Here is a 27,881-nt window from a genome sequence, read left to right on the forward strand (position 1 = left end):
TAGCTTAGTAGGAACCATTGGCTGGCACTCAGCTGATGCAGTTTTTTGGAACCCAGGGTCATTTTTGTACCTTGTACAAAGTAGTTTGGAAAATAGGTTTTTATTGTGTTACTTTCCATGTTCAGGGGGCATATTGGACCTTGTTCCCCTTCCAGATCCTACTTTCTGCATCATCCTAGACTTTTCTCACTGCCACCTGGGCTCCCTCCTAGTCTTAAGTGGGCTTTTTGAGAATGAAAAGAAATCATAGATTTAGAGTTGGAAGGCAACTTAGAGAGTCCTGAATCCAACACTCCTCGGGGGTTGTAAATAGAATTCTTTTACTCTTTTTGTTATAGCAAAGAACTAGAAATTAAGGGAGTTCCCATCAATTAGGATATGGTTATACAAACTATGGCATATATAGGTAGTAGAATACTATTGTGCTAAAAGAAATGTGTAAAGAGATGGTTCTAGATAAACCTAAGAAGAGTTGTATGAACTGATGCTGAGAGAAATGAAGAAGAATCAGGAAAATATTTCATATATTACCAACAACATTGTAAAGATAAAGAAATTTAAAAGATTTAAGAAATCTGATTGATAAAGTGACTGGTAAAATACCAGGGAGCTATGGTGTAGCATATGACTCCTTTTCTGACAGAGAGATAATGGACTTAAGATGCAAAATGAGACATCAGTTTGGACTGGGTCAATAAAAGAATTTGTTTTGTTTAACTTTTTTTAAACAAGGGTCTTGTTTTTTCTTTACAAAAGAATGTTTTGGGGAACAGTTAGGTGGTGCAATGGATAAAGCACCAGTCCTAGAAATAGGAGGAACAGAATTCAAATCTGTCCTCAGACACTAAATAATTATCTAGTTGTGTGGCCTTGGGCAAGTCACTCTACTGTCTTGCAAAAAAAAAAAAGAAAGTAAGAAAGAATGTTTTGGATGGGGGAATAAGAAGAAAGAAAACTGCTTGTTGATTGAAAACAAGTAAAAATCAAATAGAGCTGCCTCCTCATATCATGTGGACATGCACACATCCATTTCCAGTGTCCAACCTGCAGGTTGGAGAAATTGGGACCTGACAGCCTCTCTCTCCACTTGGTTGCAAATACTCCTTCAATATTGTCTTTCCACCAGAAAGGAGGGCATGACCATTTTCCTGTCAGTATGAACACTTTCCCTGTGGGGAAGGGAAGAGAACAGGGAGAACAGATGAGCCCCCACAAACAAATTCTTCAGAGCTGCCTAAATCAACATTCCATACACAGAGCATCGAGCTCTGGGCTCCAGCTCCCCCATTATCTTCGAAGGGCACATGTTCTGTTGTCATGGCAACCAGAATCCTTCCACCAGCTCTATTATTCCAGGCACATTGGGCTCCTTCCCTTCAGTCTGCCAGGTGCTAATGGTCCCGGAGTAAGGACAAGGGTAGAGAAACCTGCCAGGAGTGGGCTAAGTGGGAGGAAAGCAGGAGGAAGGGACAGAAATCAGGTGAGCAGAGAGGTATGGGTAACAGCCAACAAATGGTCTTTGTTGAGCTGGAATAATTGATTTAATAAACATTTTGCATTGCCTACAGGTGCTGGTAGCACTCAACCCTCCATTTTAGCTTCCTGAACCTCAGTTACTTTGTAAAATGAGGGAGTCAAACTAGATGGTTTGGGGGTTCCTTCTCGCTCCAAATTTAAAACCCCAGTGACAGCTAGGCAGAGTATTATAACTCTCATTGCATGGATGAGGATACACATGCAGAGGGCTTAGGGGCGTTAGAATAAAAGAATGTTCAAACTGGAAGGAAACTTAAAGATACCCCATTTGAGCCAATAAACCCATTTTAGAAAGAAAGATACCTGGGGTCCAGAGAAAACTGTAGTGTGAGTGTAGACACACAGATGTGTGTATATATGTAGATACACATGTGCATATATTTAGATACATAGGCATACATTCATGTTGAAATGTGATCCCTTGAGAGCAGGGATTTTTGTCTTTGCATGCTCAATGTCTGTCAATCAATACTGATTGGTTGACCTGGAAGCATGTCCATATAACTTAGAAAGAGCTGGGTTTCAAATCATCAGCCTGTTTTTAGGGAGTCCAGTCTGACTTGCTTTTCCATATCTCCTCATGTAGATGCCATCTTCAATCCATAGAGAGGGTCCTATCAAGCTGCCTCCTTCTTCTAAACCAGGGGTTCTGAGGCGTGGACTTTTCTCTCCTCAAAGGAGTCAACACCTGGTATCTTCACCCAAGGTAGACAATGAGCCTCAGTGACAATAGATGTTTTTGGATGATGGTTGCAGGGTCAGAGCGTGGCGCACTTTTCATTGCTTATGACAGTGACATCGCCTTTTAAACTCCCCCGTCACAATTCCAGTGGCGCCTTTTAACTCCTCTGGGGTTGAGATTTTCACTTAATACCCACCGTATAATTAACACTGCTACATCTGTACCATATCATTAATGGCATTCAATGCCATTCAGAGAAAAAGCCATTATCTTCCACTCAAGTCATTAATTTGGGGGAAGCTATTAGAAAGGGGGAAAATGGAGGAGGAAGCCATGCATGCTGATTTCCTTCCGCTCTTTGGAGAATCACAGAATATGAGGACTGAAAAAGGAACAGCCAGTACAGCTAACAAATAAGGAAACTGAGGCTCATAAAGAGAGATCAATTTACCTAAGGTTATAGAGTTAATCTAGAACTGGCATTATAATCTAGGCCTTCCAACTTCCTCCTAGCCCAAAAGTCCTTTCACTCTACAAGATGTACCAAACAACTTAAAAATTAAATATATCTTTCTAGACCTATTTCATGTAAATATTCAATGCAGCATTGGACAAGCCATATACTCTCTATGGGCTTCAGTTTCCTTATCTGTAAACTGAGGAGATTCGGTTTGATATTTTGTAAAACCCCCTCACAAACCTAAGTCCTAAGAAAGATGATGTTAAAATATAAATAAGGTTGTGTCCAAATTTCAACCCCAAGCCCTGTGGGCTTCTCTGCTATAGGGATCATTTCTGGAAGAATGGAACTAGGTTGATGGTAGCTGCTTCTGTTCAAAATTTATTCTGATTCTTTTAAGAGAACTTTGTCAAGAGGAAGAGGTCCACGATGCCTTCTTGCTAGGATTCAAAGATCTTGTTCAGCCTGTTGTGACCTGTCCTGATGGGCTCAAATACCCTAGTCCCATGGGGTCCACTGAGCCACATTGCCAAAGGAGTATCAGAGAGAAAACCTCTGGTTTAGGATGAAAGTGGATTTAAAAAGAAAAATAAATCATAGGCAGTGCTATTGACAAGAAGAGTAGGCACCTTAGAGATCTTGGCCAACTCTATTATTTTACTGATGAATCTCAGGATTGGTGACTTGCCCAAGGTTGTTCGGGCAGTAAGGAGGAGCATAGGGAGCCTGGATGCTAAAAGAAGTAGGGTTTTCTTCTCTATAGGAAGTTGCCACCTTCTGCCCCCAGAGTGGGGACTCAGGACTTCAGGCCTGGACAGTGCAGGAGGAGTGACCTAATGGAAAGCGTCACTCCCAAAGGGAAGGGAAAAATCAACTTGTGATGGTTTGACCTGGAGACATATGGCCAGACAAATGCCAGACGTGTATCATCTGATACCACTAACATTCAACCTGAAAGAACTGTCAGTTCTAAGAAGAAGTAATCTGGTGGAGTGAAAAGCTCATTGGATCTGGGGTCAGAAGTAGCAGTGCTTAGAATGCTGTTTGTTGTCAGAAGCCATAGGTTTGCATCCTATTTTTGCCTCTCCCTACCAGTATGACCTTGGACAAGTCATTTAACTTTTCTTGGCTTCAGTGATCTCATCTACAAAGATTAGAGTAGATTAAATGATCTCTTAACCCCTTCCATTCTAGGTCCTAAGAAACCTTACATTTGGATACAAAAAGTTTGTCTTAACTACGTAATCCAAATAAAGATTCTTTACCTGCATCCCGTCTCAAGCTGAATGCCATTGCTTGTTTTAATTTTCAGTATTCCTGTTAACCCAATTCCACCTGGACAAGCACATTGGGATTGGGAGAACATCATAGGCAGTCATATTTGTCTTGGTTTACACTACTCTGTCCATCCCATCAAATGACTTGAGTAAAAGTCTCTGTAATGGGGAGAATGCCATCTTTATTATCAGAGGATCTTACACACATGATCTTGGATAAGTAATTGCTCAACACTAGCTTCCAGGGTTTTGACTTTTGTTTTATTTGAAAAATGAGGGAATTAGCCTATATGAGCTCTAAGGTCCCTCTTAGCTGGATCTACGATCCTGTAATAGTAGCTACCATTTAAATAGTGCTTTAGGTTGGCAGAGCATTTTATATAATACTATTTCATGTGATCCTATGAGGTAAGTGCTATTAGGGTTAGAGGCAGATGAGGAAAACTGAGACTGGTTAGTGACTGAGGTCAGATTTAAATGCAGAGCTTTCAGACTCCACATTTACGCCACCTACCTATTTCTATGATCCAAAGTCCCTGGATTAGTCCTTTTTGAACAAGTGTTGATAAGGATAATATGAAATTCCTAGCTATTATATCATTCCAACACCAGCACATGAAATAAAATAAAATAAAATGAAATAAAATAAATAAATATGAAATTGGAAGGAACATAAGGGTTACCTAGGCCAATTCTCTCAATTTACAGGTGGGAAGACTCCAGAGATACTTGTCCAAGGTCACATGGGCTGTCCTGGTCAATCCAGAATTCAAACCCAGGGTGACTGCATACAGCACAATATATTGAGTATTCTTTCTACAACTTCAGGCTGATTTTTCAACCCTTTTGGAGTCGTTGAAACATCTTCGTGGGAAGGCTATTCAATAGGTGAACAATTAATTCCCTTCTTGTTGGCTCCAAATTTGAATGTGAAAGCCCAGAAATGGGTCGCCAAAGCTCAAAACAGAATGCCACCTTTTCTGCCAGAAGAGGATGTGCCCTTAATGACTGCAACTGGATGAGGATGCTTTCCTTCACTTTTATTCTGGAGAGTGGAGATGAATCACTTGTACCTTCTTATTTGCTTCCCTTTCTATTGATCCATAAACACCTGAGATGACTGGATAGGGTTAGGGGTTATTCTGCACGGAAGGAAAACAGGGCATAGCTACAAGTGGATGAAGAGATAGACTTGGAATCGATTCTATGCTAGCACACTTAGAAACTGAGAGAAGAAATCCAGTTCCCTCTGTTCACTCTCCCAGCACTGTTTGACCAAAAAATGATTTTATAAATGAGTGAGACTGCAGACAGGAGAGCTGAATGTCTGTGAGATTCAAAGAGATTGTCATTAATTGACCCTTCAGGAAAAGAAGTGACGGCATCGGGCACTTCTCTTGCAGAATGAAATGACATCTAGTTACAGAATGGTAGAACTGAAATATATTTTTAAATGTCAATCTAAATATTCTCATAATGTTTTTAAAAGTATAAAATAAATTACATAGGATTACAAAGAAAGCCAATTTTATGGAAATAGTTATCAAAGTAATTTCCCAAATAAAACCAGTTCAAAGACTCCAGATCATGAACCCCAGAAGTAGTCCATAGCCCTCCTTTTTTTTAGTTTTTTTGCAAGGCAAATGGGGTTAAGTGGCTTGCCCAAGGCCACACAGCTAGGTCATTATTAAGTGTCTGAGACAGGATTTGAACCCAGGTACTCTGGACTCCAAGGCCAGTGCTCTTATCCCCTGTGCCACCTAGCCACCCCTATAGCCCTCTTTTTAATCAATGAGGAAACCTAGAAAGAACAAGTGACTTATCCAAGGCTACACAACTCATTAGAGACAAAGCTGGCAGCAGAGTTTTGTTTTCTCTATCACTAGCACCACGGAGCCCCACTGTTTGGGAAGTCATAACATGACTAGAGCATTTAGAGTTGGATGGCATCTTCACAATTATCTTTTCCCAACTCCCTTATTTTGCAGATGAACAGAGTGAGATGGAGGGAAGTGTCTTGATTTTCCCAAGGTCAGGAAACTCCTAAATAACAGCTGGGACTCAGAGACAAATTTACTGCCTTCAAATCCAGCATTTCTACCCTCCACACATACTCTGACCTCTTATGACAAGCACCAAGATCTTTTCTTTCAGGTTAAAATGCAAGGGATAGGAAATAGAAAATGGAGGCAGAGTCAGGGCAGACCTGGATTCAAACTCCTCTTCAGACACTTACTAGTTATATGACTTCAGGTAAATCACTTAAGCTTACCATGATTCAGTTTCTTCTCTGTAAAGGGAAGAAATTGGATTAAATGTGCCCCTCCAACTCCACATCTATGAATCTCTATATAAAATTCTTTGTAGATCCAAAAGTATAGTGGCTAGTGAGGTGGTGCAGTGGATAGAGCCCTGGGCCTGGCATCAGGAAGACTCGAGTACATATCCAGTCTCAGACCCTTACTAACTTAATTTTATGACCCTGAAGAAGTCACTTAACTGTTGTCTGCCTCGATTGCCTCAACTAATAATGCTAATAATAATAATTAGGAAGATAAAATGAGATATTTCAAATCACAGTAATAAAAACTCAAACTTGCTTATCACAGTGGGCTTATTTTCCCCTTCATCCCACTCTTGTTAGAGAATCTGATGCTTACTACCTATGCAAGTGTGACTTTAGACAAGTCATTTACCCTTACTGGGTATCTGTTTCCTCTTAGGCAAAATAAAGGGATTCAGATTGGTGGTCTCTGAGGTACCTTCTATGATCTTCTGTGAGCTATTGTTCCTACTATTGTTGAGTTTTTTTGTAAGGCAATGGGTTGAGTGACTTGCCCAAGGTCACACAGCTAGGCAATTCTTAAGTGTCTGAGGTCAGACTTGAACTCAGGTCCTCCTGACTCCAGGGCCGGTGCTCTATCCACTGTGCCATCTAGCTGCTCTTGTTCCTACTATTATTAAGACAACACATAGGCATTTATATTTAAAGAAGCACATAGCCTGTCCCAAGGTCATGATAGCAAACATGGATTTGTCCCTTCCTGGCATGGATGATTCTCTGGAACCCCAAGGCAGCCTGTTCCACTCAGATGGCATTCTACCTCCCTTTGAGAATGCCACAACCAATCATATGGCAAGGTCTGACCACCTTGTAATTTCTAATTTGCAAGAAATATAAAAATAGACAAGTGTTCACTGTGGGCAGCTCAGATCGAATTGGATGCCATTTTGTTGTCATATCCGATCAAGTAAAACTGAACTGACCGCTCCATTCCCTTCTGTCTATCCCTTCCATACGCAATTGGTTCCCAAAGATAGCAGGACTATTTAGAAAATCATAGAAGGGTGCGACCCTTAAGTAGCAGATTATGTCTTCTTTGGAGAAGATAAACAGCAAGAACTCAGATTTAGGTTTGAAGCTTATAACTCAATTTCGCCACCAGAACTCTGTGAGGTAGATTGTGCAAATCTTATCTTTCCATTTAGCAGTTCAGAAAATGGAGCATTGGCAAAGTCAAATAAATTGCTCTGTTCATAAAAGTTAATAATTGTCTGTCAGAATTTGAACCTGCATCTCCTGATAATTTTTTTTTACCATATTGATTTCCTGCTATGCAGTGAGAAACAAGATTGGGATGATTAAGTTTACTTGGGGGCAGAGACTGTTTCCTTTTGGTCTTATAGTTTTAGATTTTAAGACAATGTCTCTTATATAGTAGATGCTTTGGGTTGGGTTGCTCATATGTACATACAAAATTTGGAAACAGACCTCTGAGAACCTATAGAAGGGGGTTATGAATCAGGTAGGGGGATAGGGATAGGGGAATGGAGAATAAATGACTTCTTGGGTTCTGTCCACATCAAATTCAAATTTTCTGTGAGTAAAAGGGACCACTGTATGGTTCATTTTTAAGATTACATATACAGTATTGAATTGATGATAGCACTGAGAATCACATGACCATAGGAATTAAAGTTAGATGTCATATTTAGAGATCACCTAATCTAATGCCCTATTTTGGCAAGTGAAGAAATTGAAACCAAGGAAGAGTTGTGACTTGGTTTAGGTTTAAGGGGTAGAAAGTTGCACAGCTGGAATTTGAACTTAGGTTTTCTGATTTTAAATGCAGTCTTTCCCCACTATATCATAGAATCATTCTTTGTTGTTGTTGTGGTTCTTGTTTAGGTTTGTTTTTGCAAGGCAATGGAGTTAAGTGGCTTGCCCAAGGCCACACAGCTAGGTAATTCTTAAGTGTCTGAGGCCGGATTTGAATTCAGGTATTCCTAACTCCAGGGCCAGAGCTCTATCCATTGCACCACCTACCCACCCCAAAACCATTCTTGATATGGGTTTGTTGTATATCATGAGAATGGGAGCTCTCCTATAACATCCAAACTTGCTTTGTGACTCAATGATTGGTTATATAATGCCAAACTACACCCTGTTTATCATAATAGCTCTCCTTTGAAACGTACCTGTCATCCCTATCTCTCATCTTCTCAATTAATTCATCCACAAAATGGCTCTTCAACCAACTAGCTGAAATGTTTCTGTTGACAACCCCGTACCATATTCCCTTAGTCCTGGCTCATAGCAAGGCAGTCACCTTCTAGATCTCATAGGTGAACCCAATAGCCACCCTAATCCTTTATTGGTTTCCCAGGGAGACAGCATGGAAGAGGTTGAAAATGGTGTGGGGTCTGCCTGAAAACTATGTTGGCTACTGACTCTAAGAAACCCTCTTTTTTTGGCTTCATTTTTGCACTTGGTGCTTTCAGCTCTTCCCCCCCCCCCCCCGAATAATGCATCAATTCATTCAAATTACCTCTGGAAAAAGGGAAATGTGGGCAAAAGCCTAAAGGACCAGGGAATAGGAGCCAAATCCATGGAGGCACTGTCATGGATTGTGATTAACAAGACATTCAAACTAGCGAAAAAGGGGACTGCTGTTCATTCTAATCACAGTCAATGCTGGGCTCTTTCATCTCTACAGGAAATGTGGCTATCTACACTGTATTATGGATAGAGAAAGGTTTGGGATATCCTACATGGTAGAATTGGGAGGGTAGTTTAGGTACCATAAAACCAGTTAGAGAGGTCGACTTGGAGAACATTTCTCTCTTCATTTGAGGTTTATAAGGGAGTTAAGTGGTACCAATTCAATTCAACACCAGGGCTGCAGCTGATAAGTGAATGTCCATAGTGATTAGGTCACTCTTTCTCCTTCATTGAGGCATCAGAGTTCATTTACCATCTTGAAGGATCATGGAACAGGAGGATAGTCATTGGGTCAAGGCCAATTTTGAATTTCAGCCACCTGCCATCTCTGGGGTCAGCAAAACTAATCAGCAATATATGATCATTCAAGGATGAATGGAAAGAAAGGGGATTTCATTTTGTCTTTGGCATTTCTCAAATAGGACTCCCCCCCCCCCCATTAGACCAAGCTCCTTGAGTGCAGGAACTAGGGTTCTTTGGGGATTATTTTTTTGCCTGTTTTTATTTTTGCCTTTCTTTGTATAACCAGCGATTAGCATCATTCCTTGCATATAATAGATGTTTAATAAATGCCTTTGTTTGGTGACTTGTTGATTTCATCTTTGGCTGCTGCTGAATGGTGATCCCATTCTATCTTCAGCTGGGCTATTTTCAGCTACCTTAACTATGGAAGTAATAATGGATATGGGTTTGTTGGTTGGCTGCATAGACCCAAAGAGGCAGCTGGAGTTCCAAAGGATTTGACATTCAGCTCATAATCCATTTGCAAGCAAGAAGAAAGCAGAGAAAGACATCTCTTAATTCTGACTGGCTCAGGATGTCTGTGCTACAGCTAAAGGAGATACACTACCCAGAAGAAAAAGAATCCCTTCTTTATGCAAAACCCACTAAATAGGCTGACCTTTGTTCTAGACTATATTTTATGATAAACTTGAGATGCCTATGAGACCTTCATAAACAGCAAACAAGAAGGTTGTTTTTTATTCCCAAGAAATGACTTCAGGGCTGGAAGGGCTGAGGATCATTTGGTTCAAGTCCCTTATTACAGAGGGATGGCTCAGAAAGATATATTGACTTGTTCAAGGTCACACAGCTAGGACGTAGCAGAGTTGGGATTAGAACCAGTGCTCTTTCCATTCCAAACAAAACCCTCTGAAAACACATTCCCTTAATCTTGTATCAGAGGTAGCTGCCAAAACCAATTTGAATTTATACTCATTTCTTTCAGTAGCTTTTGGGAAATTGAGTTTTGTTACACCAAGGAGACAGTCGTGAGTATTTTACAGCTTCTCTGACTGAGGACCCACTGGGTGCTTATCATTGCATAGTTTCCCCGAAGTTCAAACTGGAGGCCCCCCCAGAACAATTGCTTGATGCATTTGTTGTTGGATACTCCTGCTTGCCATTTGTAGCCTCAATTTGTTCATTTCCTGATCAGAATCTAGCAAGTGCTCCCTGAAGCTAGGGGAACAGCATTTTTTTCATCCAGATTTTGGGGAAGTCCTTGCATCTTGCTAACCATCTGTCCAGTAGGGAGCAGACAAAGCTCTCGAAATTGTAGGATCTACACCTCCGGGGTGGGGAGAAGTTCTCTCCCCCTTCTAGCGGCTCTTAGCAGGGTGCTCTTTCAATCCACCTGAGAAGCCCCAGCCGGGACTGCTGTTGCTCTCTGGAAACAAGCTCAGCTCTATTCTTTGTCTTCCCCACTGCCTCTGGACCTGCTGTTTGTCCTCGCACCCATCATGAATTGAGCTCTTGGCTCAAAAGCTCCCTTTGTTTTCCTCTCCGTATTTCCACACGCTTGTCATCGCCTCAATCATTTAACCCTGTTGGTTACTAGAAATGTCAGAACACACCTCCCAGTCTTCAACTTCTGGGGTCAAAGTCATCTCACTGCCCCAAACCTGGGAAATGCAGAATGGTCAGACTCACCTCTGATGAGGGAAAAAATGAGATGGAAATGGACCGTTTTCTTGGCTCCCATGGCTAGAGGCAGCAGAGGTTGCCTCCCCCCCCCCCCCCCCATTGCTCAGAAGAAAGAAAATGATTCTTGTTCTTGAAAGACTCCCTATGGGATCATTTACCTAAAAGTCCCTGGTTTGAGCCCCCCCCCCCCCCGCTCCTTGGGGGTGGGGGGTGGACTCTCCATAAAAAATCATTTGAACATTTATTTTTGAAAAAAGTTCCCATCAAAAGAAACTGTTCTCAATGCATAATTAGTGGGTACATTGGATCCCTTTTCCCTGCGCCCTCTCTCTCTACCCGCCCCCCCCTTCATTTTGTGAAAGCAGTGCCAGGCCAAGAGGGAGATTCAAAACAAGAACCGGAGGTTCCCTTACGAGGCTTCGCTGCTCTGTAATTCTCCCAGACAAAAGACCGGGAGCTTTCTGGTTTGGGAGGAAAAGGCTGGCAAAGGGGGGCTCTCCTTGCGGGGCAGGACTGTGGAGGGGAGGCAAAATCCGCCTTTCACTTCCCCTGAAAAGGTCGCCAGATCGAAGCCCTGTCCTTGGTATTCCCCTTCGGGCCCGACAAAGGGTAGAGATGGAGGGGGGCGCGGGGAAGGGGGGCCGGGGGCGGCGGAGGCATCGGCGACACGAGAAAGCAAATCGGCTTTTGGACTTGGTACATCTTCCCCCCTTTCCCAAAGCTTAAACTCATCTCAACACCTCCGGGCTACACCTGTAGTCCGAGCTGAAGGCAGCTGTGGCACACAGCGGTGACCTACAGGTAATACAACAGCCGGACTCCGGGGGGGGGAGAGCCCCAAACTGACCACCGCGATCTGGGGTTCAGATTCCAGACCCCTGGAGTGGGATGGGGGGGACTTTGACAGGGGAGGGAGGGAGCATGGGAATGGGGGGAGGCAGACTGGGGGGCGCTCAAGAGGATCGCAGGGAGCCCAGCTCCAGCAGAGTTGGGGCTTGGGGTGGGGAGGGGGGGCAGAGAGCCCCCAAACCCTCGGTAGGAGGGAACATGAAGTCGGAAGCCTTGAGGAGCTCCAGCCTCTTTCCCCCAGTTTTTCTGAGGGGGGTGAGAATTCTGCAAGTCTCTAGGGAGAACTGATCCCTGCTCATGATGGGGGGGCGAGCCCCGCTTTTCCAACTCTCACGTCTTCCTCGCCTTGTCCTTGGCAGACCCCCCTCAGCCCCGAATTCTTTGGAAGAAGAAGGCGCAAGGCTCAGCTCCAGCGGGGGCTGCCCGGGCACTGCCCTGCGGTCCCGGGCAGCCCCCCGCGGTCCCCCCGCACCCTCTCCCGGAGCAGCCAGCCAGCCCCCCTACCTGCGGCCGGGACCGGGGCCGGGGCCGGGGCTGCGCTCCTGGGGCAGCTGGAGGAGGCGCATGGGCCGCCTGAGGCTCGGCTCCGGCCGCTGCGCTCTGGCCGCCGCGCTGGGCTCGGCCGCTCCGCGCCTCCCGGAGCCGCCGGGACCTTGGGCTCGGCCGCGGCGCGGGGCTGGGCTGGGCTGGGCTGGGCCGGGCCGGGCCGGGCCGGGCTCGCCTCCGCTCCGCTCGGCGCTCCGCACTCGCTGGCTCGCGGGCTCGCTCTCCTCGCCGGCCTCGCCAGTCGCCAGAGGAGGGGCGCCAGCCCTCTCCGAGCCCCGAGTGGGCACCCGGGGGCGGGGCCGGGCCCGAGCCAGCCCACCGGCCCCTCCCCTCCCCGGCAGCCCAGCCCTCCTTTCCTTTCTCCCTTGCCTCTTTCTCTTTTCTCTTCTCCCTCCCTCCCCTCTTTCCTGCTCCCTCGACTTCTGTCTCCCTCTCCCCTCCCACTCTCTACCCCCCTCTCCCCTCTTTTTTCTCTCCTCTATTTTTGCCCACTAACTTCTCCATCTCTTTTCTCTTCTCTCCCCTTTTTCTTCTCTCTCCCTCGCCCTTCCTTTCCACTCCCTCCACGTCTCTGTCTTCCTTCTTCCTCTTCTCCCACTCTCCAATCCTCTCTCATCTTTTTCCTTCTTTGCCCCACTTCTCTGTATCTCTCTTCCTTTCTCTCCTTTTCTCTTTCTTTTCTCTTCTCCCTCCCTTTTTTCTGCTCCCTCAATTTCTGTCTCCTTTCCCCCTCCCCTCCCCATTCCCTCTCCCCCCCCCCTCTATTCCTCTCCCATCTCTTTTCTTTGCTCGCTGCTTTCTTCTTTGCCCCACTTCTTTGATGGCTTTCCCTCTCGTTTTCTCCTGTCCTTCTATCTCTTCTTTCCTTTCCTCCCGATCCTTTTCTCGTTCTCCTCTTCACCATCTCCCCCTCCCCTCTGCTCCAGCTTTACTCTCCTCCCATTTCCCTGGCCGATAGGACCTCTTCCCTTTCTCCTTTACCGTTTTCTCCTTCCTCTTGGCTTCACTTCCGCTCTTCTCTCTTCTCTCTTTCCCTCTCCTCCCTCTTGTGAGTTTCCCTTTCCCTTATTCCCTCTTTCCCTTTCCCCTTTGGCCTGCCTTAATCTTTCCCTAGCCCGGGGGCTCGCCTGCAGCTCTCCAAGTACCTGGGGTCTTCATGAACCTGGAAGCTGAGGCAGGGCCTGTACATTCGGACAGCCCAAAACACACCTTTAGGAATATGGCCTTGAGGGGCCAGGGGAGAGATAGAGGCAGGGAAAGAAATGAAGGGAGACGTAGATTCCTGTGTAACTAAATTGGAGGGGGGGCAGCCATCCCCAGAGAGGAATCCTTTCCCTCCTAGCTGCAGAGGGAGGCAGAATGAAGTGACGGGCCACAGAGGAAGGGGTGCGTGGACTCGTATCTGTGTGAGGCGATTGTCTGAAGCTGCAGGGCTCCTTTTATCCCGGAGGTTCTGCTCAAGGTCTCTTCTAAAGACCACTCTCGGAACCAGAGATGTATTCATTTTAGTAAAAAAAAATAGATAGCATGTACTCTCGGGAAAGGTTTTAGTAGCAGCACTGCCTAGAGGCAAGCAGCTGAATGAAACGACCCCCATGGTCTCTTGTAGCTTGCAAATTGTAGCTTAAAGATCCCCCCCCCCCCAGGTTCCCTAACATCCTGAACCAAATGCAGACAGGACGAAGGTAGAGAGTATTGTAAAAGAATAGGGTCAATGGAATGGGCAAGCTGAACACTTTGCCCATCACCCAAAAAGCCATTTTGCATTACAAATTAGATCGTAAGTAATGATTAGTCAGCAGAAGGGGTGGCTTTGTGATCGTTCTGCCCCCAGAGACCTTTGAGTTCTCAGTCTACCCAAGGTAAATTTGTATCTCAACTTCATCAGGTTCCATTGCCCAGTCCCAGCAGGGTCTTGGCAGTGCCTTTCCTTTCACAGCTTGACCTTTGGAAGAAAAACTCAACCCTCTAATTTCTGATCTATCCTTTCACTCCTCATCGCCCTAATTCCTCCATTCCCTCTCCAAGTGAGAATATTGAATAACTTGGCCTCCTGATTGTATTTGTATCTGCCCATCTGATGCTTTGAGCATGTCACAAAATAAACACAGAGGAGCTGTGGAGAACAGGATTTTCTGGCAATAAAATGCATATTTATAAAAAGCAATCATTTTTATGCATTCCATTTTGAGTCTCCCCCCCTTCCCTTCAAAACATCTGTCTCCCTCGTCTATTGCTAGGTCTGACTAAAAGATACCAATAATTTTTTAATTACCCAAATCAAGCAAATTGAGTTCAACGAGATCTTGGAGATTATCCGGTCCAACTGAGCTTCCAAGAAAGACGTAGCAAACATGCTCAATATCATACAAGCAAACAACCCACATTTATTGGTTGCTTACTGTATATCAGACAGACTCGGAGGATACAGACAGTCCCTGTCTGCAAGGAGATGGCATCCTCCATCCTTACAAGGATAGGGGAGGTGCAGATATAGTAGGTACATAGATAAGTAGACCTAAAGCAATACAAAATGAATAGCAATGGGGTTAAATGACTTGCTCAAGGTCACCTAGCTACGTAAATATTAAGTGTCTGAGGCTGGCGACAAATAATTAGGGAGGGCAATCAGGAAGGGACTCATTTCAAAAGTACTATTTGAGCTGAATCTTGAAGGGAGTTAGGCCTTGCAAGAGGCAAAGGTGAGAACAGAGAGTATTCCAGGTATGGGGGCGGGGCAGTCTGTACGAAGGGAGAATAAGAGGGAGGTAGTACACCATACACAGGGTAGCATCCACTAGATCATTTAAACTATTTTTTAATTGGCAGCTAGGTGGTGCAGTAGATATAATACTGAATCTGCAGTCAAAAAGGAACTGAGTTTAAATTCAGCCTCTGACACCGATTTGTCAAGCTGCGTCAAGTGTTTTCTGCCTCATTTTCTTCAGGGATAAGGATAGGACCTATCTTTTAAAACATTAAATTTATTTATTTTTCCAACTACATGCAAAGGTAGTTTTTAACAATTATTTTTAGTAAGGTTTTGAATTTCTTACTTTTTCCTCCATTTCCTTCCCCTATCCCCTTGGCATGGAATAATCTAGTATAAATTATATATGTATAACTACGTTAAGCATATTCCATATTAATCATGTTGTGAAAAAAGAATCAGAACAAAAAGAAAGAAAAACCATAAAAGGGAAAAAGGGAAAACAAATTTCAAAAATTGAAAAAAGTAAGCTTTGGTCTGCATTCAGACTCCATAGTTCCTTCTCCAGATGTGGAGGTTTTTTCCCATCACAAGTCCTTTATTATTGTCTTTGATCATTGCATTGCTGAGAAGAGTAAGTCCATTATAGTTGATGATCACACAGAATTGCTATTAATGTTTAAAAACTTCTTTTGGTTCTGCTCACTTTCCTTTACTCAGCATCAGTTCATGCAAGTGTTTCTAGGCTTTTCTGAAATCGAATAGTACTTACCTTTCAGGGTTGTGGTGAGGATCGAATGAGATAATATTTGACAAGAGCTTAGCACAGGGCAACTAGGTGGCGCAGTGGATAGAGCTCCGGAGTCAGGACGACTTGAGTTCAACTCTGCCCTCAGACACTTAATAATTACTTAGCTGTGTGATCTTGGGCAAATCATTTAACCCCAATGCCATAAATAAAATTTTTTAAGTTTTTATAAAAAGCTTGGCACATAGTAAGAACTATAATAATATAAATGCTAGCTATTTATTAATTTTTTTCCAGTGAATAAATGTACAGCCCCCCAAAGTAAAACAAAACTCTTCTAGAAAATATGCATCTTGACTTATGACGGGTGATATGTATTATTACCCTGGAAAAGAAGACTGGAACTAATCTGTGAAGGATTTTAAGTGCCCAACAGAAGAGTTTATATTTAGGATATGTTGGCTTTTGCCATCAAATTGCCCCTTCCTTACACTGTACAACATTAGAGACCTCTATTTTTCTTAATCCCTCCTCCAATCCCCTAACTCCAATCAATTGTGAATACTCTGATAATTATTTCTTCTGACCTGGCAAATTCTTAGTTACTATTCCTCTCACCTCTATGATTCAAACTCACTATATTTTCTATAGGAAAAAACCCCTTTTCCCCCTTGTGACCTTTCCTTAAGCCCTTAGCCTTCTTTAGAATATTTCCAACCCACTCAATCCCTATTCTCTTCTGCTCTTACCTTCTACTGTGACTTCTGTACGTTCTTCTCTATAATTAAAGATGTCTCCATCTTTAAACTTTCTTTCATACTATTTCCATCCAGTGTTCACAAAAATTTGACATTCTCCAGAAAACCTTAATACCTTAACAATCAATTAGGCATTTTCTCATTCCAGTGAGAGAAACTGGCTTTCCATGTCTCTATTTGACTCTCCCTGTTGCCATCTCTTGGAAATTTCTTTCTTTTTTTCTTCTTTTGTTTTTTTGCAAGGCAATGAGGTTAAGTGACTTGCCCAAGGTTACCCAGCTAGGTAATTGTCTGAGGCTGAATTTGATCTCAGATTCTTCTGACTCCAGGGTTGGTGCCCTATCCACAGTGCCACCTGGTTGCCCCATCTTGGGAATTTCTCTCTCATTCTGGTTCATTCCATTCATCTAGAAACTCTGCTTAGATTATTGTTACTGTTACCTATCAGCTCTCATCTCTTTGCAGTCTTCTCCATCCCAACCTGATTCCTTATCTTGGGCCAAATGGGTATTGACACTGATGAACTTCAAACAATTTGCCTTCCCAGTTCTCTGACCTTCTTCTCTTCTGTGACCAACACCTCAACCCTATCTTAGTCACCCATGGGAGTGGTCGCATAATCTTGAACCCTGAAATTCCCTTCTATGATTCCACCCCATTGTTCTCAGTCCTCAATCTTTTTCATTATTTCTATGAAGTTCTGGTCCATCAGCATTGGTCTGGTCTCATTTTCCTCACTTTCATAATCTTGATGGCATCATTAACCAATTCAACTGTACTTTACATTCGTGTCTGTTGCTCTTTCATTCTGTCATTTATGTCTGGCAACTTTTCAACTCCAGGCCCTCTAGCCCTTTCTACCTTCTCTTCTCCTACCCCCCATGCTGCTAAACACTGCTAAAGGAAATCATATAACTGTGCCAAGTTCATTATAATTATTTAAGTTTCCTAAATACAACTGATCCTTCACTGCTCTGTGGCAAATTCTTTAGCCAAATCTGACTGATTCTTAATCCAATCCACAGGGACTCTGTCAGATCTTTTTTTCTCATAAACCCAATGCCAGTCCCATTCCTATTATTTAGCAAATGACCTAATCTCCTTCTTTACTGAAAAAAATTGAGTTCAGCCATGGCAAAATCTCCTATGTCTCTTAAACCATTCAATCAGTGAGACACCACATATGTAGTGAGCACTTTCTGTATATCACTCACTACATCACGATATCTCTGTATCTTCATTAACTTAAGGGATGCTTCAGTCTCAGAGAAGAAGGGGACCCCTGTCTTTGCCAAGACTATCTCTTGTACTTGTAGTCTGAATTCTGTCTCTTTCTTTTCTACACTATTGTCATATTGATCATCTCTTTCCACCTCATCTTTAAATGGTCCCTATGTTCTGGCTCCTTCCTGGCCACCCATGAACACCTCACGCTCTTCCACCTTTAAAAACCTTCCATGGACCCTGACATCTCCTCAAATGACTGATCGTTCTCTTTGTCTCCTCTATTATCATCCTTTAATCTCTAGAGTTTTAACTTGCCATTATTGCCTTTACTTCCTCAGAGTCTCATTCACTCTCTGGTTCCTTGCAATCAAGTTTCCAACTCCATCATTTTACAGAAATCACTGTCTCAAAGGTTACCGGTAATTTCTTAATTGCTAAATTCAGTGGCCTTTTCTTAATTCTTCTTCCCATTGACCTTTCTGCAGTTTTGACACTGTTGAGCCCCTCCTCCTCCATATGGATACTCCATCTCCTCCCTTGAGTTCCTAGCCTAGGCCCAGTCTAGATGACTTCAATCTTGGCCAGATTACTTTGGGTCTTCTTGGCAGCAAGAAGAAAGGAGGATGGGGTTATTACAGTTTTTGTAGATATTAATTCTGGTTCATGTTGGTTCACAGAGAGTTTAAAAACTCCTTCAATAAACCATGATAGGAAGAAGAATTTTTCTATTTTCTAGACTGCTATTTGTTTTGTAAATGAAGGAAGGACAGAACAGAAAAGGAATTTCCATAGATTTTAATGGTGGCTCATGTAGAAAAATTTTCACCCAAATATTTAATGTCATATTTACCAGTTTATGGATTTCTCCTTATGGATTTAACTTGCTATTATTTAATATTATTTTATCCTCTTTTAGTATTTTCTGTTTATTTGAATTGTGCTTAGATATTCCACTTACCTGGATTTGTTTGACACTTTTCTCCTGGTTCTCCTTCTTCCTCTTTGACTACTTCTGCTTTGTTGCTTCATCAGCAGTCCCTTTCTTCCAAAACTCTGCTGAATTTTCTTCTCTCTCTCTCTCCCCATTTTTTCCCTTGTTGATCTCAAAGCTTCCATGAGTTAAATTATCATTTAGTAGTTGTTTCCCAGGACTGTATTCTCATAATCTCTCCCTCCTGAACTGATGTATGTAAATCTCCAGGTTGTAATGGGGACAGCTTGAACCGGTTTGTGAGATACAGTTATTAAATTTTCAGCAGTCACTACAATTCAGATCTTAATTTATTGGTTTTTGATTGTCTGGACTTAGTAAAATAGTAATAAACTTAAATTTGTGTGTATACTGTTTTTGAGAGCTTGTTTAGTATTTCCCAACACACTCCTGTGTTGCTCTATAAATATTGATTAAGATCCACAGAACTGCAGTGGAAAGCTCAGGAAATGAAATTATCACCAGAATGAAGGTTTAGTGACCATAGGCTAATGATGATGATAATAATGATGATGATGATGATGATGATGACAATGAATAGCATTCATATTGTCCTTTAGCTTTTGTAAAGTGGGTTACATTCATTATCTCATTTGAGCCTTACAAAATCTCTCACTTTCTGCTCAACATCTCTTGTATCTTAATTTCAATATCTTGAAAATGGAACTCATCATCTTTGACCCTACTCTTCTCTATTCTCTGAACTTCTCTATTTCTGTTGAGCATATTACTAGGAGGATGGTGATATGCTTTTGGAGCCATTGACTCTTCATCATTCTGTTACATACTCAGTTGTTAAATCCTCTTGGTTTTTCCCCTATATGATATCTTGCTTTTTTATCTCCTTTCCTTTCCCATGGGAAGTTTCCTAGAATATTGCAATAGACTCCTAACTTGAGTCTCTGATTCTGAACTCTTTCTTCTCCAATCTATTTTCTCTTTCTCCTCAGTTGTCAAATAGTATTTCTCAAGTACAGATTTGACTATGTCACTTCCTCACTCAAAAACAATCAAAAGCTCCCTTTTGTCTCAAGTACAACATTCAAAATACCCATTTGGCATTTAACACCCTCCATCATCTGACTCCAATCTTTCACATTTTTCCTTCATGTCCTCTATGTTCAAAACTTCACTGCTAGATGTTGCTGGAACTTATGCTCTCTTTTCCCATTTTTGTACATTTGTCCAAGTCATTCCTGATGCCTGAAATGTACTTTCTTTTCACCTTGTCTTTCAGATCCCTTATCTTCCTTCAAGGTCAATTCAGTTCAGTTGTTCCTTCCTTTAGCTACAGGGATGGGGAACCTTGCTCGAGTGTTGCCAAGGCAATCACAGGCAGGATTTGAAATTTAATAAAATTGGGAAATTTTTAGGGGTGAATTAAGTGTTTGACCAACTATAGCAGGCTAATTTATTATCCTGATAATTTATTTTTGCAAGGCAATGGGGTTAAGTGGCTTGCTCAAGGCCACACAGCTAGGTAATTATTTTTTTTAGGTTTTTTTTTTTTTGCAAGGCAAATGGGGTTAAGTGGCTTGCCCAAGGCCACATGGCTAGGTAAGTGTCTGAGAATGGATTTGAACCCAGGCACTCCTGACTCCAGGGCCAATGCTTTATCCACTGCGCCACCTAGCCACCCCACAGCTAGGTAATTATTAAGTGTCTGAGACCGGATTTGAACTCAGGTACTCCTGACTCCAGGGCCATTGCTCTATCCACTGTGCCACCCAGCTGCCCCTATCCTGATAATTTTGTATGGCTTGTGAGTGATGTTATAAATATCCAAATAGTCCTTGGCAGGAAAAAAAGGTTCCCCATCCCTGTTTTAGAAAGTGTATCCTGATTCTAGCTATTAAATAACCTCTCCTTCTGCATATTTTCCTTAAACTCTTTGTCTGAATCTCTCATTTGCCCCCTTCTTTATGTTGTATCATTATTAACTTGTGAACCTGTTGGATCCTCCTGTTCCCATGGGATGCAAACTCCATGAAGGCAGAGATCAATTTCTTTTTCTTTTTCTTTCCTATATCCCCTGCATGGTCTTGAAATTAGTAAGCATTTAATAAATGCTCGTGGATTTGAATTACAGTAACTACCTTTCTGAGTTCTCTTCCTTGCTCTCTTTTTATCTTCTGCCTTTACCCTCCAAGTGGGTATCCCTCAATTCTCAGCCTTCTGTTCTTCCTTCTCTCTATTTACTCCCATGGAGAGCTCATCCATCTGTGAATTCCACTACACTCTGCCTCATGTGTCAATCCTCAAATCTATGTTTAACTTCTCCACAGAATGTCAATTCTTTCTTTTCAGAAGTCTACAAGAATTTTCAGAATAGCTGTATATACCATTGCAAGTCCAAACAGAGATATCATTTATTTAGGCATTGCTAAGTACTTTAAAATATGATCTCATTTGATCTTCACAGTAGCTCTAGAAGGAAGGTGCTATGATTACCTCCATTTTACAAATGGCAAAACTGAGGCAGAGATTTAAGTAATTTGACCAATGTCACAGCTTAATCTGAGGTTAGATTTGGACCTAGGTCTTTATGACTCTAGGTTAAATGCATCATTCATTGCACCACCTAGTGGCCTCATGTCTAAAACCAGGGTTGCCATAATCTTGTTCAAACTTGTTCCCTTTTCTATTTTTCCCATTTTTTCTTTTTTGTTTTAGGTTTTTGCAAGGCAAATGGGGTTAAGTGGCTTGCCCAAGGCCACACAGCTAGGTAATTATTAAGTGTCTGAGACCGGATTTGAACCCAGGTACTCCTGACTTCAGGGCCAGTGCTTTATCCACTGTGCCATCTAGACATCCCCCATTTTCTTTTTCAATGATGAACAGATATTCTTCCAGATTCCAAGGTTCAGAACAGCAGGTTCTCTTTCAAATCCCATGTTGAATCAGTCATCAAGCTTGTCCAATTCTTTTCAAGAATTCTCTCATTATCTCTTTCTATTCCCATAGAATTCAAGAATATAAATGGATGAAATAATTATTAAATGTCTGTGTACCAATCCTTATGCTAACCACTGGAGACTTGACCTCAAGATGTAAAGAATATATACCAATGGGTGAGCCAACAAGTTAAATAAACTTATATAAGTGTAGATGAAAGTAATTTGAAATACAAAGGCATTGAACATTAACCAGGGACTACCCCCCCCCCCCCCCCCCCCCCAATAGAAGATGAGATTTGAGTTGAATCTTCAAGGAAGCTAAAGAAACTGTAGTGGAGTTGAGGGGGCAGGCATAGAGATGCAAAAGTATAGAAATGAGATAGAATGTCATGACAGAGGTCTGTGTAGCTATATTATAGAGTTCCTGAATGGAGGAGTAAGGTGCATGAAAGCTGGAAAGGTAGAAATGGGTCAGATCTTTATATCTGATCTTGGAAATAATAGGGAGACATTGAGCAGAGAGGTAAGATGGTCAGGTACACCATAGAACAATCATCATCATCATCATCAGTTAAATAGAAAATAAATTGGAGTGGGAAGTGACTTGAGGCAAGGAGGTCAGTTAACAGGCTATTGTGATAATCTGGTTGAGAAATGCTGAAAGTCTAAACCAGGACTATAGTTGTATGACTGGAGAGGGATGGTCATATATGAGAAGTGTTAGTCAATAAACATTTATTAAATACCTACTTTGTGCAAGACATAGTAATAAGTACTGGGGAAAAAAGCAAAAGACAATTCCTGTTGGCAAAGAGCTCACAGTCCAATGGGGAAGACAAAATGTAAACAACTAAGGTGAAAAAAGATAAATACAGTATGAAGAGATAAGCATCAAAGATAAGACCCTAGCTTTGAGGGATTTGAAGAAAGACTTCTTGGTAGAAGGTGGGATTTTGACTATGATTTGAAGGAAGTCAGAGAAGTCATGAAGTAGAAATGAAGAGGCAGAGAATTCTAGGCATGGGGACAGCCGATGAAAATGCTCAGAAGTAGTTTGCAAAGAGAAATGACAAGGTTTGATAATGGAATGGATATATGGATGAGGGTGAATAAGTATGTCACTGAGGTTGTGAGACTGAATGACTAGGTACCCTCGACAGTTTGGGGAATTCAAAAGGGAGGAGGATTTTCAGGAAAAGATAATTAATTTTGTCTTATACATGGAGAATTTAAGATGCCTACTGGACAGCCATATTGAATTTTGGTGACTTTCTGAAACACATAGTTCAGGGGCAACAATTAATTTGGTGCTCCAGATAGCAATGTGGCAAAGACATTGATAATATGGAAAGTGTCCAGGAAAAGGCACCTAGGATGGTAAAGAGAATCAGAAATAATGTCATAGAAGAAGAAAATGTCATTGTATAGCAGAAAGAACACTGCACTCAAAGTCAGAGAACTTGAGTTCAAATCTTGGCTCTGGAATTTGCTATCTGTGTCACCTCGGAAAAGCAAATTGATTTCTCTAGACCTCAGTTTCCCTAGCTGAAAACTCAGGTAAATAGACTATATTGTTTTTTAAGATCTCTTGTATCTCTAAATCTACTTTCTGGAGCTAGAGGTAGTCAACATTTAAAAAAAGAAGACATTGACAGGGGAGTATGGACTCCAAAACCAAATGATCCCTTTTCAAGGATATTGTAGAGGGAATTCATGCTTTAGAATATGACTTGGAGTATCTCAACTCCAAGGTCTCTTACAACTCCTATATAGTCTGATTCTTCTTTTTTTAAAAATGTATAATTTATTTATTTTTTTAACATACTCAAAAATTGAATTCCAAATTCTTTCCTTCCTTCTAGCCCTTCCTCCTACCCATTGAGAAGGCAAGCAAATATGATATTGATTTAACATGTGAATATGCAAAACATATTTCTATATTAACCATGTTGCCAAAAAAGCAAGAAAAATAAAGTTAAAAATTATACTTCAGTTTGCACTCAGAGTTCATCAGTTCTTTTTATATTTTATAATATGAATGCTTTGGAATTATTACAGATCAGTCAATTGATCAGAGTGGCTGCCTTTCATAATCAATCATTATTACAATAATATTGGTGTAATTGCATACAACCATCTGCTTCCACTCACTTCACTTTGATCAATTCATACAAGTCTTTCCAGATTTTTCTGAAACCAACCTGCTTATCATTACTTCTAGCACAATGAGTTTTCCATCACAGCCATATATCACAATTTTTGCAATTATTCCCCCATTGATGGGCATTCCCTCAATTTCCAACTCTTTGTCCCCACAAAAGCGAGCTACTATAAATATTTTTACACATACATGTCCTTATCCTTTTTTTTTTATCTCTTTAGGATATCGACCTATGTAGAGATATTTCTGGGCAAAGGATATCCATAGTTTTATGGTCTGTTGACCATAGTTTCAAACTGTTCTTCAGAATGATTGGACCATTTCACAATTTTGCCTCATCTTTCTTTTCTGTCATGTTATTTAATCTGATAGATGTGAAGTGGTCGCTTAGACTTGTTTTAATTTGCATTTCTCAAATCAATAGTGATTCAAATATTTTTTCCATATGACTATAGATAGCTTTAATTTCTTCCTCTGAAAAGTGTCTTTTCATATATTTTGACCATTTATCAATTAATATTTGTTTGTATAAATTTTACTTAGTTCCCTATTTGTTTGAGAAGTGAAGCTTTCATCAGAGAAACATACTGTAAATATTTTTTGATATTACTTCATTGGCTGTGTACCTTTTAGTGAAAAGTAGTTTCCATAATTATCTCTTTCAATTTGTTGAAAGATTTTCAATTTTCATTTTTTTTCAATTTTTATCAAAAGCTATTTTTTACTTTTGCTTTGTATAAGATTGTGATTGTTACTCTTGACTTTTTTTTAAAACAGCTGAAACATAATAGAGTCTTCTCTAGTCCCTTGTTTCAACTCTGAATGTTTTTCTTTTTTCAAGTATGTTTCTTATAAACAACATATTGTTAGGTTCTGGTTTCTAATCCATTCAGCTGTTCACCTCCATTTTATGGGTGAGGTCATCTCATTTACCCTTCCTAGTTGTGATTACTGTTTGTGTATTTTCCTCTGTGTCATTTTCTTTTGTTTGACCTCTTTCTCTTTTTATCCTGACTCTCCACAAAAGTTTCTGACCACTGCCTCACTTGATCCACCCTCCTTTCTATCTGCTCAGCTTTTTCTTTGTCCTCTTCCCTTCTTAATTCATTATTGCATAAAAGAGATGTCTATACTCAATTAAGTAAATATATATTCTTCCCTTTTCGAACCTACTCTATTGAGAGTGAGGTATAAACATAGCCTGCTCTAGCCCTTTATTATTTTTTTGAGATCATCTCAACAAAATAGACTTATAACCCTGCCCTGTTTATGCAGACCCCTTCTAATGACCCCAATAATATTAATGTTCTTAGTGGTTTCATGTATCTTCTTTCCATATGGGTATGTAAAGAATTTTTTAAAACCTTATTGAAGGATGACTAATGAAAGACCTGGGGACTGAATGTTAAGTGTAAGGAAAGCAGGCATATTGTGTATATACTATTTATATTTTCTTCAAATTAATAAATGTGCAAAATGTATGTGTGTCTGTATTTATCACTTATCCTTGATTTACTTTCTTTAAAATTTGCTATATATACACTGTTTATTTTAATTTGAAGAGGAAAAGAGAAAACACTTTCATGTATGAGGTTCAAGAAAAAACATTAACATTTACAACAAATGAGCTGACCTTAAATGAAATCAAATATTCCTTTCTTTTTTTTCATATTAATGCTTTTTTTAGGTTTTTGCAAGGCAAATGGGGTTAAGTGGTTTGCCCAAGGCCACACAGCTAGGTAATTATTAAGTGTCTGAGACCGGATTTGAACCCAGGTACTCCTGACTCCAGGGCCGGTGCTTTATATACTGTGCCACCTAGCCACCCCAATGCTTTCTTTTTTTTTTAAGAAAGATTTTATTTATTTTGAGTTTTACAATCCCCCCCCCCCCCATTCTTGCTTCCCTCTCCCCACCGCTCACAGAAGGCAATCTGTTAGTCTTTACATTGCTTCCATGGTATACACTGATCTCAGTTGTATGTGACGAAGAGAAATCATATCCTTAAGGAAGTATGAGATAGCAAATAAAGTATGAGATAGCAAAATTACATAATAAGTTAATGGCTTTTTTTCCTAAATTGAAGGTAATAGTCTTTGGTTTTTGTGCAAAGTCCACAATTCTTTCTCTGGATACAGATGGTATTCTCCATCACAGATACCCCCCAAATTGTCCCTGGTTGTTGCACTGATGGATTGAGCAAGTCCATCAAGGTTGATCATCACCCCCATGTTGCTGTTAGGGTATACAATATTTTTCTGATTCTGTTCATCTCGCTCAACCTCAATTCATGCAAATCCCTCCAGGCTTCCCTGAATTCCCATCCCTCCTGGTTTCTAATAGAACAATAGCATTCCATGACATACATATACCACAGTTTGCTAAGCCATTCCACAATTGAAGGACATTCACTTAATTTCCACAAATATTCCTTTCTAATTTGGAGGAAGTTTATTTTAGTGTGTTCAAATCCTAGCTATGATATTTAATACTGGTCTGACCAATCAATTCTCCTAACTCTCTCAGTATCCTCAGACAACCTTCTAAGCCTAAAAAAATGCAAATGAATTTTGATCTATTTTGGTGGAGATGAGTTCCTCACACCTGTGAAATCAAAGACCTGGTGAAATAGCTAATAAGTTTTCACATGTATACTCTAACTAGAAATGAAAGGTCCTTGATGGCAGAGGCTGCCATTTTTGGTCTTTGAATCCCTAACACCTAGCACAGTTTTTTTTGTGTATAGTTTATACTTAATACTTTTTTAAAAATTGAATTGATTTGGTATTGAATAAATAAGGCTTTGAGTACTACACAGGAGTTAGGATTGTCCTCTGAAATAACCAGCCATCTGACTTTCATTGCCAACCACATTCATCCCTCAAATCCCATTAGCCTAAGGGTTACTTGAGAAAAGAGCTTTTTTACAAACCTTTTTTGAATCCCTACAACATAGTATAGTGACTGGCACATAGTATTGTTGTTATTTGCCCTTTGCTTTTGTAGAATACCAATCACACTACGAGACATTATCTTGAATTGCCAATGAACTGGGTATAAGTGAGTTAGGGTTGTGCAAAGTCATTAGCCTCTCTTCCTGAGACATAGATGTCCAGTGGTAAGGTAAAAGTTAAGATAGCTGGTGATAGACTGGCATCTTTGGTATCTGACCAAGCTCTAAGAGCTCCACAGCATCTGCTTTTGCCACCTCCATGACCATTGGAACAAATTGTTCTCATTCATCTATTCCACAGAGGAAGTCTTCACACGTTTGACACTCCATATGCTAGATACAACACTAATCCCCTGATGAGTTATTTGAAGCCTATTGGTTATCCTCAACCTGAGTTGGCCCATTTGTTGAGCCAATTTACTGGGGTTTGATCATTTAGTATACTACAGATTCTTAGAACCACAGGTAAGAGTTAGGTGAAAATTGACACCAAAATTGCATGAGAAGCCCTGGAAAGGATTCAGCAGCAGCACCATTCTGAATACCCCAAACACCCCTGTCAAATCACAAGGGTTCAATAAATGTTTGGTGCCTTGACTTGTCTACATGGTCCATAAATTTTGAGTTAATGACTGAGTTGACTTAATTTTCCAGATGTGACCCAAGAGAATCCCAGGACCTCAGAGAGGGAGAAATCTAAGAATTCTCACCTGAATCATGAGCTTCCACTGCATTCTGGACAAGTAAGTGGTTCCTAGACTTATGAAAACTTTCCTTTTTCTCTTATTCTGAGTTCTGCCAGAGACAGGAAGAGGGCTGTACAGTCACTGGGGGACCTGCTGGCATAGATCACAGGCGTCTTGCTGTGGTGAATTGCACCCCACTGAATGTGCTTGAATTTGGGCCATCTTCTGTGGATGAGTGTTAATGATTCCAGCAGTTAACTGTTTGTGGGTCATCCAGAGAGGCCTCTCTGGCTCCCCAGGGACTTGAAACCTCTGAGTTTGCAGAAAGATTACCTGCAACAATGGAGAGAGTGAAAGATTTGGTGTGAGAATTCAAGTTCTTCTGACATAAATAATCTACAATATGGAACATTGGGCAAGTTACTTAACCTTTCAGGTCCTCTGATTAAGTTATAGATATGTACAATGGTGG

At 41.2% G+C, this 27,881-nt stretch overlaps 1 long non-coding RNA gene across 1 annotated transcript; it reads left to right on the forward strand.

Annotated features, from left to right (window-relative positions):
• The first annotated feature begins 1,359 nt into the window (after nucleotides 1-1,359).
• On the forward strand, nucleotides 1,360-27,456 carry LOC141494981 (uncharacterized). The gene is made up of 3 exons (XR_012470607.1): nucleotides 1,360-1,480; nucleotides 2,123-2,242; nucleotides 27,378-27,456. It is a non-coding gene; the product is annotated as an uncharacterized LOC141494981 (long non-coding RNA).
• Nucleotides 27,457-27,881: the final 425 nt, after the last annotated feature.

This window comes from Macrotis lagotis, chromosome 8, assembly GCF_037893015.1.
Source record: "Macrotis lagotis isolate mMagLag1 chromosome 8, bilby.v1.9.chrom.fasta, whole genome shotgun sequence".
Lineage (NCBI taxonomy): Eukaryota > Metazoa > Chordata > Mammalia > Peramelemorphia > Peramelidae > Macrotis > Macrotis lagotis.